We start from the raw sequence: 12,395 nt of genomic DNA, 5'->3' as shown, positions 1-12,395 counted from the left end.
TTAACGAGGGTACCAACCCCCTCATATATATAATCAAAAATATAAGAATATAAAAGTTTGTTACGTAAGTTAATTCTTAAGTTGCGTGTTTTTTTTACTAATAAAAACGTTCGTTAAAAATTAAAAGATCTAGTTGCCTTTTTAAGTAACCGAAAAATTGGAGGACAACTAGGCCTCCTTCCCCACCCCTTATTTCTCAAAATCGTCTGATCAAAACTAAGAGAAAGCCATTTAGCCAAAAAAAGAATTAATATGCAAATTTCATTTTAATAATTTATGTACGGAGAGCCAAAATCAGACATTCATTAATTCAAAAACTTTCAGAAATTAAATAAAAAAAAACAAGTTTTTTGAAATGAAAGTAAGGAGCAACATTAAAACTTAAAACGAACAGAAATTACTCCTTATATGAAAGGGGTTTTTCCTCCTCGACGCCCCTCTCCTTGCGCTAAAGTTTGATTCTTTCTCTCAACTCTACTTTTTAAAACAATAAAAAACTTTAGCGTAAAGAGCGGGGTGTCGAGGAGGAAAAGCCCCTTTCATATAAGGAGTAATTGCTGTTCGTTTTAAGTTTTAATGTTGCTCCTTACTTTCATTTCAAAAAACTTGTTTTTTTTATTTTAGCGTAAAGAGCGGGGCGTTGTGGTGGGAACAGCTCCTTTCATGTACGGAGTAATTTCTGTTCGTTTTAAGTTTTAATGTCGTTCCTTACTTTCGGTTCAAAAAAAATTGTTTTTTTATTTAATAACATGCAAGAATAAGACCTTTAGTATGCATTATCGGCAACCGCGTAAAGAAAAACTATTAACAGAATTATTGCTTAATTCGAAAGAGAAAATTATTTTTTAATAATTTTAAAAATATAATATAGTATAATATATATAATATAGTATAAAATATAATATAATAAGAAAATTATTAAGAATAAAATTATTTTTTAATTAGAAAAGAGCTGGAATTATTTCCAGCTCTCTTAATAGCATTAATAGTTTCTCTTAGTAGTGTTGCATAAAGAATGCAGTATTAGCTGCTGTTGATGGGTATTTCTTGTATAACTGTAATACAAATATAATTACAAGAATATTGGTTCTAATTGGCTACAAAGTGACTTTCATATTATAAATATTGGGGGTACTTGTTAATTAAACGAAACACACTCAAGAATTAAAACCGGTTTCACAGCCACAAAGACAAAATACGGGTAATAGAATGGATTGGACTTGTACAATTTAGGCTATATATTTATATATTAGGGGTGGGTTAAGGTTAGGTTAGGGGCACTTTCCTAACAATTCACAACCCCCCACCCCTACCCCTAGTGTGAAAATACATAGCCCAAATTAAATTAGCCCAAAGGTTATATTTAATTAGGATCAACCTAACTTCACTTCTTGGGTGTGTTTTTAATTAACAAGTACCATATTGGCATCCAAATCTTTGTTCGCATTGAACAGTCTGCAAATATATATCAAACAGTTTGTGGTAGCGAGACCCGGCTCAATAGAAACCGAAACCCCGGAAACGGGACTTAGATGCCAATAGATATATAAAAAAAATTGGATTTTTATGCTGATTTTAAATATATAAGTTTCATTAAATTTAGTTTTACCCATCAAAGGTTACAAGCCTGAGAAAATTTGCCTGTGTTAAAAAAAGGGGGATCACCCCCTCTAAAAGACAGAATTTTAATGAAAATCATATTATTATATTCAGCATATCAGAGAGCCCTACTGTAGAGGTTTCAAGCTCCTATCTGCAAAAATATGAAATTTCGTGTTTTTTTGCCAGAAGAAAGCTCATGGATGCGTGTTAATTTGTTCGTTTTTTTTCGCCCAGGGGTGATCTTATTAACCCAGTTGGCCTAGAAAATTAAAAGTACTGATGCTCTATTTAAGTGACCAAAAAATAGAGGGCCACTAGGCTCCCTCCCACGCCACTTTTTTCTCGAAAGCGTCCAATGAAAATTCTGAGCTATTTTGTTCAGCATACTTGAAAGACGTAATAACTATGTCTTTTGAGATAAAATGACCCCCCCACAGCCCCTGGGGAAAGGTCTTTAATGTATAAAGTTTGCCCATTGTTTACGTATAGTATTTGTTATTGGGGAGTATGCATATATTTTTCGGGTGGGGAGAGGAGGACGAAATTTCTTTTGGGGGCATTTTGCACAAGCAGAATTTTCCATGGAGACGGAAGCTTCTGGAGGTGAAATTTTCAGGGGGAATTTTATACTGAGGTAATTTGCCAGAATTCATATACGAAATGTCTTTATATGTCTTGATATCTCTTTACCAACACAATTTTATGCGTGAATTTGTTATTGGGAGGTATGCATATATTTTTCGGGTGGGGAGGACGAATTTTCTTCTGGGGGGATTTTGCACGGGGTAAATTTTCCATGTAAACTGAAGTTTCGGGGGGGGGGGGAAATTTTATACTGGGGGACTTTGCCAGAATTCCTATACTAAATGTCTTGCTTTCTCTTTACCAACTTAATTTTACGCGTGGATGTGTTGAGGGTAATTAACCAGGGTCGATTTTTACTGGGATTTAATTGTCCGGAGGATATTTCCTTGTGGAAGGAGATTTTTCGTGGAGATAAAGCCACTTTTTCTGGTGTTATTTAAAAAATGATCAGATTAAATAAGAAAACAGATATTTTCACCTGAAAGTAAGGAGTAACATTAAAACTTAAAGCGAAAAGAAACTATTGCCTATATGAGGTCGATGGTTCCTCCTCAACACCTTGTTCTTTGTGCTAAAGTTTAACTTTTAATTTGATTACAAGGATAACTTTGTAATCCTTGTGCTAAGGTTTAATTTGAATAATAAATAACTTTTTTAAAGTGCAGAAAAACTTTAGTTGTCAATTTTAAATTTTTGGTCAACCTGCCTGAGACTCTAGGCAGGCGTGCCTTTCTAAAAGCTAACAAACAAGTATTGGTCCAATAAGAGTCATACTTACTCATGCCGTCTACCCGTGCCACTTAACCAAACAGATGGAAAACTATCGGTTCTTTGACTATCTTAGTTCTATGACTATCTACCTTAGTTCTTCTGCCCTAGAAATGACGCATGGACGGATGATAGATAGACTTGTCTATTAACAAATAAACTGACATCATTTTTATACAATCCTAATAAGTGCTTATACCAGATTTGCCTCTTACTCAATGGGACTATCTGTCTTGGCTTTTTCTACAATTAGCCATGGTTTGATGCCCACAACTACTTGATTTTAATTCAGCAACCAGTGTAAAGAGTCAAGTGTCGAGGAGGGGACGATCCCCCTTATAAACGTAATATTTTCTGTTCTTTTTAAGTTCTAATGTTACTCCTTGCTTTCAGTTGAAAAAAACTTGTTTTCTTTTTTAATATAAAGAAGGAGCGTTCATTTAGATGTTTATCTTATCTCTCAAATAAAAAACTCATTTCGCATTTGTAAAAAGAAATGTATTTCGTTCAGGAAGCTGGAAATTTTCACGCTTTAAGTTTCTTTTCAAACAGAAGAATTGCAAATTTTCATCTCGTCCAAGAAATTCCAGAAAATGGATACTAGACTAATAAGACGTATTTTTCATACATATTCATGTTTTTGATATTCTCTTTTTCTGTCTCATATCATCCATTCATATTCGGTTTTTTTTTAATTTCTTTTTTTCATAGCTCATCACAATTTCACATCACATCACTGTACTCGTTTAAATGAATGAATGAATATTATTAATAACCCGGTATAAAACAAAAAAGGAATAGGCCGAGTAAACGAAGAAAAAGAGAAAAACGAAGAAACTAAGAAGAAAACTTCATATTAACATATCAATTGAAAACAAAATACATTTTACAGGGCTTTAAGGAGTAAATAACAGTATATGTATATTAAACTGTCAATCCACATTCATGCGTTTTTTTTTTAGTAGAGTACAAATTATGTTCTGGTCTTCAGAGGGCATAAGGGGAGTTAGCCCTACTTATGTTAATTTCTACTTGCTTTGAGTTTGACTCGGTTATTTATTATAATTTCTCTTTGTTTTTGGGTTTCATTTAAATATTGATGCTGATTTGTGGTAGTTTTACGCTTGGTATATTATAAAACTTCATTTCTGCTCAGTTTTCTGCTCAGTTAGTATTAGTTTAATTAAATTGTAACAGCAAAGTAGTAATAGTAACAGCCCTAAGAGTCAACTTAATACACTCAGTCGTTCTTGGGGTATTGCTGAGATGTCTTATTCGCAACCAGCATACACACAGTGCCTTTGGATTTAGTTTTAAAGTAGGTATTTGGTTTTAGAGTAAATTGGACAAATTGTATAACTGTGGGGGGAGTTGACATACCCAGTGTTCCTAGAAACATTGTTACTGAACAGTCCAACTATGCTGAACAAAAAGGTTATCTCAAAATTTTGGTTATATGTGTTTGGAAAATTAATGGATTTGGGAGGAGGGCTACGTGCCCTACAATCACTTTTACTACTAAGAGGAATTAATGTAAGCCGTTCTTGAGACATTGCTTTGGCATCTTTTTGATAATTTACATACACTTAGGTCATTTTGATTCTGTTCAACATCCGCCTAACTATTTCTTGAAAGCTTCACCTAAGTACTTTTAGCTTGCATAGTAGCAATAGTTGTACTAGCAATAGTAGCATTAGTAGCAGCATGCGCATCATACTTTGGTTTTCTTCAACATCCCCCTCAACACACGCTGAAAGTTTCTAACTTAATACCATAAACCGTTCCTGAAGTATGGTTGACACATCCTCTTGACAACTTTAATAGCAGTAGGGGTAGTCGCAGTAGTAATATTAGTAGCAGTAGTAGTAGTAGCAGTAGTAGTATGAGTAGAATCTGTAGCATTAGGATGTAAATATTGTCTTTTTGTCTTTTGTAAATATTGTCGTTTGTTCAACATGCCCCGCAACAAGCACTGTAAGTTCCAACTTCACACACCAATCCATCCCTAAGAAGCTGCTGATTCGCCCTTTTGACAACCTGCAGATACGCGGCATGATGGGTTTCATTTCACCTTCCTCCCGTAAAATTCCCTGAAAATTTCACCTTCACGCCCTTAGGCGTGTCACACTAGATTACTAGTAGTCACACTAGATTAGTAGTACTAATTAGTACTATTAGTACTAATAGTACTAATAAACACACTAGAATAGTAGTCACACTAGATTAGTGTTAGTGCTAGTAGTTCTAGTCGTAGTGTTAACAGTAATAGCACTAGTACTAGTAGTAGCAGTAGTATTGATATTTTGCATTTATGTAAGTTGAATATCTCCCTCACAAAGTCCTGGAAGACTCAACATATTACCTTTTCGACCATTTTGATAACCTGTTGATATGATATACTTCCTGAAATTTTCATCTTAGCCTTAGCCTTACAACTAGTTGCAATTGAGGTTATTGGAGTAGTTTAGTAGCAGTAATAACCGTAAATGCCCCTGAAGCATAACTTAAGACTATTATTTGACATTACAACCATTGCCCCTGGGCTCTGGGGGGGGGGCATGTCAGCCTTGGAAGTATCGTTATATGATCTTTGGACTATTTTGAACGTAATTACCATCTCAAAATTTCGATCGGATGCATTTTTGGAAAAGAGAGTGTTAGGGGGAGGGAGCCTAGCTGCTCTGATCACATTTGACTCTCAAAAAGGGAACTAGAAACCTCTATATCCAATCAAACGAGCCTCCTCCGAGGTATATACGACCACCCATTTCATAGATCATTATATGCACCCGGGGCATGGCTTTAAACCACTGCCCTCAGGCTTTGGGATTTTGTGTCAACCACGAATGCACTGTTGTATGATCTCTGGACTGGATAGCCATTTTGTGCAAAATGGCTATCTAAAAATTTTGATCGGATGCATTTGGGGAAAAGAGGAGGTTGGGGGGTATTGCACTGCTTATGGTAGTAGATGGTGGTCTATACGATGAAAACATATGCGTTATGGTCTATATGTTAGGCTTATACACTTTTTTATACTAAATAATATTTGGTATTCATTTTTCTATTATTTGTTTTTGCTGCATTAAATAAATGAAATAAGCCTCATACCTCCAGAAATACTTTTTTCATGTAATTATTTGTATAAAAATCTATTTATTTTGTTATTAAAACATGCAGTAAATTATCATTAATAATTTCTTCCTTTTATCGGCCAAATTAAACTTTCGACTTAAGATATTATTTTAGTTTTCAACCAAGTACAAATGACACTTCAGCTTTCCATTGGCGGGGGGTGATCGAAGAAAATACAGTTCAAGCCAGCAATTCAGTTTTCATTAAAAGGGAAATGAAAAATTTAGCCTTTTTAGACGATAAAGGTGTGGCAATTCTGCCCGAATTTCTGTCTATTGAAATTCTGATTCCTTTAACTACTATTACTACTACTACTACTACTACTGCTCATATTGCTACTACTACTAACAATCACAACTCACTAAGGCACAAGGCTGACTGAGGTCAACACAGCCGTCACCAAAGCTTCACTCTTTACCCATCCTAAAAGTTCCATTTCCCTTAAATCTTCCTTTATGACTTCTATTCATCTCAATCGGGGGCCACCTGGCCCCAAATGGATGGCCAAATAGAACCATCTCTAGGCCCGATAACTCATAATTATTTGGCTTATTTTAGATTGATTTTACATCTCATTGTTCCAAAGTTGTGCTTAACTTTCCATGAAATTCTTTTTCTTTAATAGTGTTTATAATAAACCAACTGTAACTAAATTAAATTGTAAATTCAAGCATTGATAAGCTATTCTACTATGCTGCTCTTGTTTATCACCACCCTTTTGGGGATATTTTCTCCAAGGTCCTTGGGAAATTAGAATCTTAACTTCCCGTCACAGTCTTTTAAAAACAAACGAGGGAAAGATTTTATCTCGTCCACTTAAATGCTGTCAAAAGACAGGATTAGTGAAAGCTTTATTGGCAGTTTCAGAATAAATTTGTTTTTTTAGTGTAACAAAAGATTTTAGTTTGAAAAAAAGTATATGGAGAATTCATCCCTATTGGTTAACTTCTGGCAAATAGTCAAATACTTTGAAAGTAATGAAATTACAGAGAATTCAATATAATAATATTTGCAAACGGTTTATTTACAAACTGAAGTTATCTACTCACGTGGGGGGACAACACTGCTGCAGAGGGGAAATTTAGGGGAGACTTTCTTAAGATTTTATCCCCAAAGTCGTTTGCTTTGGCATGGTAAAAAAAAGATTATAACAAAGTTGAAATAATTATATGTATGTCGGGCGCTATTGAATTAACTCCTTAACAAAAAAGTTCATTAACTGCTTTCTAAGGCAAATATTTAGTATATATTTCGATGTAGTTAATGCTCATAAATAATTATAAATTATTATATGTATAATTATAATGTACATATATTAATGTATATATAATGTATATAAAATGAAATAATTATATGTATATATATATGTATATATATATATATATATATATATATATATATATATATATATATATATATATATATATATATATATATATATATATATATATATATATATATATATATATATATATATATATATATATATATATATATATATATATATATATATATATATATATATATACTTATTAACCAATATTTATAAATGTATAGAGCTCACTGAGTGAGAACATCCAAGGTTAATGTCGGGCGCTATTGAATTAACTCCTTAACAAAAAAGTTCATTAACTGCTTTCTTAGGCAAATATTTAGTATATATTTCGATGTAGTTAATGCTCATTTATCAGAAGCTTGGATTTGAGGCTTTGCCTAGTTGACGGCCGTAATTTTTCAGTACATACTTTTTCAAGATTCCTCCCAGAAATATCCAAAGGTACTACTGGAGTTTTGTTTTTACCAGGATTTAACTGAGGTTTTTTATTGTTTTCCTCTTTCCAAAGGAATTTTCCAATTTCTTTTTTTCTCAGGGTTCGGGGTATCCCTGAGGGTACTCTTGAGCTCTTTCTATTGATGTCAAGGCAGCTTGTCTTCCAAAACTGTTTTTAAGGGGATCGAACCCATTGTGTGAAATTTGGTATCAACGAGAGACAACGAGAACTAGGAACGTTTTACGTTCGCTGCTTATAGAATCCTATGATTACTTTCTTGTTGTTAAAGTTTATAATGTGTTTATCTATAACCTTTGTTTGTCGACTGAATGCCGTAATGATACGTCTGAGTGCCTTTTCGCTCTTTTCTCTGAAAATTTATGTAGAAGCGTTTCGAGCAGTATTTCAAGTAATTCTGCATGTCCAATTGTTCGAAATTTTAGCTATAACCTAACTTTTCCATCTGCCCGCTCTTCACTGGTTGGTGTAATGTTTAATAATCACTTTGAGGTTATTCACAAAGATCAAGATTTTCCAAACATTCGTAGTTTCTCGTCCACGTCCAACATAGAGCATGTTGTCGCTTCTCCCTCCTTAGATGTCTCCCAATCGCAGGTCCGTTGTTACTATTTAATACCTGATCACCTGTCTGTGCCGTTTTCTTTCTTGTCAAATAAAACTTCTCAGATACCCACTAGTAACCCAAAAACACCAAATCCATCGTATATGTGTAAATGGGCATTAATTAACTGTTAATTTCTTTGGAATAGTGTTTCTACAATCTTTCCCAAGATTAAGATATCATTTGTCCTGCTAATCAAGCAGTCACCGCTGCCCACCAAGGAGAAACGTATTCTCATCGATATTTACTGTGCAGGTATATGCCACACTTTACAATATGCAGGATCTCGTGCTGTCTAGGAACTGTTCCTAAGTGGCATGAAACTCAAACTATCTCCCTATCTTGTGATTCAGCAAAGTTTTGGCAATATCTATCGATTGATTGCAACTGATCACGATCCGGTCCATTTAATTCCTTTCACATCGCAACAGAAAAGAAGTTTGCCAAGGTTCTTCAGAACCGTTGCAAGCGAATCACAGAGCAGAGTGTACAAAAAATTGAAGATGGCCCTCGTTTCCTTTCGTCGACGCTCCATCCAAGGTGCCCAATACTTCCCTTTCCGCTGGTTATGCTCATCTATATGAGTGGTATTCTGTCTATGAGTCTAAATTCTCTCCACCAGATATTCTATTTGAGCTCAAATATGTTGAAGAGCTTGGCCAATTTTTGCAGGCAATCCCTGATTCTAATTACACAGTATCCGTAAAATCTATGGCCGATGCTATTATGCGCCTTAATCCACAACTGTCACGAGGTACAGACGGAATTCACACTCTACATATCAAAAATGGTGGTCCCGCACTTTTAGAACATTTCATGTTACCACTGGAGATGATTTTTACACAAGGTTTGGTTCCATCAACCTTCTATGCGCGGGAGACCTTTCTTCTATTCCGAAAAAAAGAAAAACCTCCGATCAATGTACATCTTTCAGACTTGTAACCGCATCAACTAGTTTATACAAGCCTTATAAACTATTGTTCATAAAAGAACTTGAAGAATAATTTTACATGCCTCTGCATCAATTTGGCTTTCAACGTGGCATTGGATGTGCAAACGTCCTTGAAGTTGTTGCTAATGCTCTGCTAGATGCTTCTTGAACAGGCTGTTCACTCGCCTTGGCGAGTCATGTGTTCAACACGCCTTTGACTCTCTGATCTACCCCTTATACTTGTAAAGACTGATGAAAGAGGAGTAAATTCGGTTAGCATCAACTTTCAAAAGAATATGGATGCTTAGCTACGAGTCCAACTTAAAACTCCTTTAAAGCAAGATGAAATAGCAAGGTTACTGAATAGAACTGTACCAGTTACGAGAGGAACCAGGCAAAGTTCCATTGCCTCACCTTATTATTTCAATTATTTTGCTTTTAAAGTTCAGGATCATTGTGAGATGTTTTGCGTAATTTATCGCCTCAATATCTCCTTAGTCACTTACACTGATGACATTTTCAACATCAGTCGAACTTTGGATAAAATTTCTGAAACATCCCAAAAACTGGAAAATACTTGAAATTTGGTCTTGAACTGAATGCTGAAAAGCGTAGTACTTTTTAACTGGAAATGCTCACACACTGATGAAATTGCTCGTGGAAATTCAGAGATCTGTCCGTCTGACCAGGTCGTTTATTTTGGTATTCCCATCAGAAACACAATTTCTCACACTCGTCGTCTCTTAAAAGAAGGCATCAAACGTCGCATATAAGCTTCATATGCTTCCATAGTATCTGCTAAGCTTCGTTTCAATCGCCCTTATATGATGAAGATATTGCCACCTTCTGGAAGTTTCTTGCAAATACTAATAAATTGAAAATGCGCTCCACTTTCTTCCCTTCTACAAAATTATCTACTGAGATATTCAATGCGGACACGTAGTTCAAAGCTGACCAATAGTCTTTATATAGCATATCCTACCATAGCCGTTGCTCAACTTATGAAAAAACACAAACGAAAGATTTCAAATCATGCTTGGAAACGACTTCTTCAACAATAGTTACGTTATCATAGCTGTGTGATGATCTTTGCTTTTTTTTGTACTCTGTCATTTTCTGTTTGCATAAATACGGGTTTTCAATAAATAATAATATTAATACTTAAATTGCCATCATAAACTTAAAAAAACCTATTTTTTATTAAAAACTAACTTGCAAAAAATTATTTTCAACCACATATACGAAATTAGCAAACATATTTCCAGAAAGCTGAGACACTAAGCTTTCTTAGCCAGTGAGAAGCAGTACCCAGTTAAAGTCAACGCTTATTAACTTGGCCCTTTTCGATAGATTCTGTCGTATTTATCTTTTTAAATGTGGCTGGCAGTTGGTCCGAGTATGTGCACCAATTCTTGGACCTATCAGACAACAAAATGTGGATAGAAAGGTAGAAACAAGAATAACATATGCATACAAAAGAAACTGAATGAAACACTCAAAAAGTGAATGACGTAATGTGCAATTTTTTTTTTGATTTGTACAGGAAACAAAGGAAAAGCACAGACACCAATTATTTATATTCTGAAGTATATTAGAATTTGGATCAGGGTCTAATTTTTTTTCTTCTTTTTTTTCTCACTTAATTATTTCTCTCTTCTTATTACAGACAAGAACTGGTGGACAAAAGTTAAGCTTTATTTTTTCATTCCTATCTCAACCTATACACAATCTTCCCATCATTCTATTTGGCTGTATACAATGCATGTATACTGCCTTTTTGTATTACTGTCACCTCTATCAGTTTATTACTTATTACTTTTTTATTATACACTTGATACTTATTTATTTATTACTTATAATTTTATTGTAAGCAATATTATTATTATTTGACACTTCTTACTTATTTTACTTATTGCTTATTAATTCATTTTTATTTTATTTTTTTTATTACTGTCACCTTTTATATTGCTGTCTAAGAAGAACAATAGCCTGCCTGATAAGATTAGTTCATCTACTTCATCGACCATTCAATCAAAACATAGTCACACATAGATTTTAAAATTTATGGGGATATTACGGACTTTCTTATAAGTGATTAAGAGGATAAGGGAGGAAGAAGGGGAATTACTAGATTATATTGTTTGCACTTATCTAGAGGGAAATACTCCCACTTTATTTTCTCCGTTTGATTGCTTTGTTTTAAGGTTAAATTCATAATATTTTTTTTACACAAATTTCCCGATGAATTCCAAAAAATCATTTGATCTGTACTTTTAGGTGAATTCATCCATCAATATTATTACAGAACTGAGAAAAGGAAGTGCTCAAAATTCAAATTATCAGTTTAAGCTATTTATTTGGACATTCTTAGAAAAGATTGTTGCTGAATTTTGTTAACTTGAATTTTGGTAAACTTTATGGAAAACTGTGGTTTTTTTACCTATTTCTCTTTAATGAATTTAGTGGTGCAAACAATTTCTTATTTACGAATATATTATTTTTAAGAGCATAAAAAAAAATTCGAAATTATTCTTTACAAAAACGTCCTGTGTTTTAGACAAAGAAAAATACACATTTGATTATTTATCTAGACAACAACGAGCAATTTGGATAGAAAAGAGAAAAAGAGTACATGTAGTATTTATAAACGCAGTACCAGACAGCTTTACTAGAGAAGCAAAAGAGAAGAGAGCAAATTTCATACTTTATTTCTATCACCCTCCAGTTTTTTATTTATTTCGAACTACACAGTATACAGCTTCACTAAAATCCGACGCGATGATGCATGACACATATAATGTATTTGGCAATATTTTGCATGCGTATTTAATTTATTTGCGGAAGACACTACTTATATGAATGAAGTGCTTTCTTGTTATTCAAATAAATATTATTCAAATTCAATAAAATTACTAATAAGAACTTTACTGGTGAAAAACAAACATCAAAATATCGGATCAACTGGCAAAAGACTCACAGT

General features: G+C 33.8%; 1 protein-coding gene across 15 annotated transcripts in view; it reads left to right on the top strand.

Moving 5' to 3' along the window:
• Positions 1–12,395, top strand: part of LOC136036379 (glutamate receptor ionotropic, kainate 2-like) — a gene marked incomplete at its 5' end in the record, with an annotated part of 326,696 nt that overhangs the window by 233,172 nt on the left and 81,129 nt on the right.

This window comes from Artemia franciscana, chromosome 2, assembly GCF_032884065.1.
Source record: "Artemia franciscana chromosome 2, ASM3288406v1, whole genome shotgun sequence".
In the NCBI taxonomy this organism is placed as follows: Eukaryota; Metazoa; Arthropoda; class Branchiopoda; order Anostraca; family Artemiidae; genus Artemia; species Artemia franciscana.
This window is presented reverse-complemented; position numbering and strand designations above follow the sequence as displayed.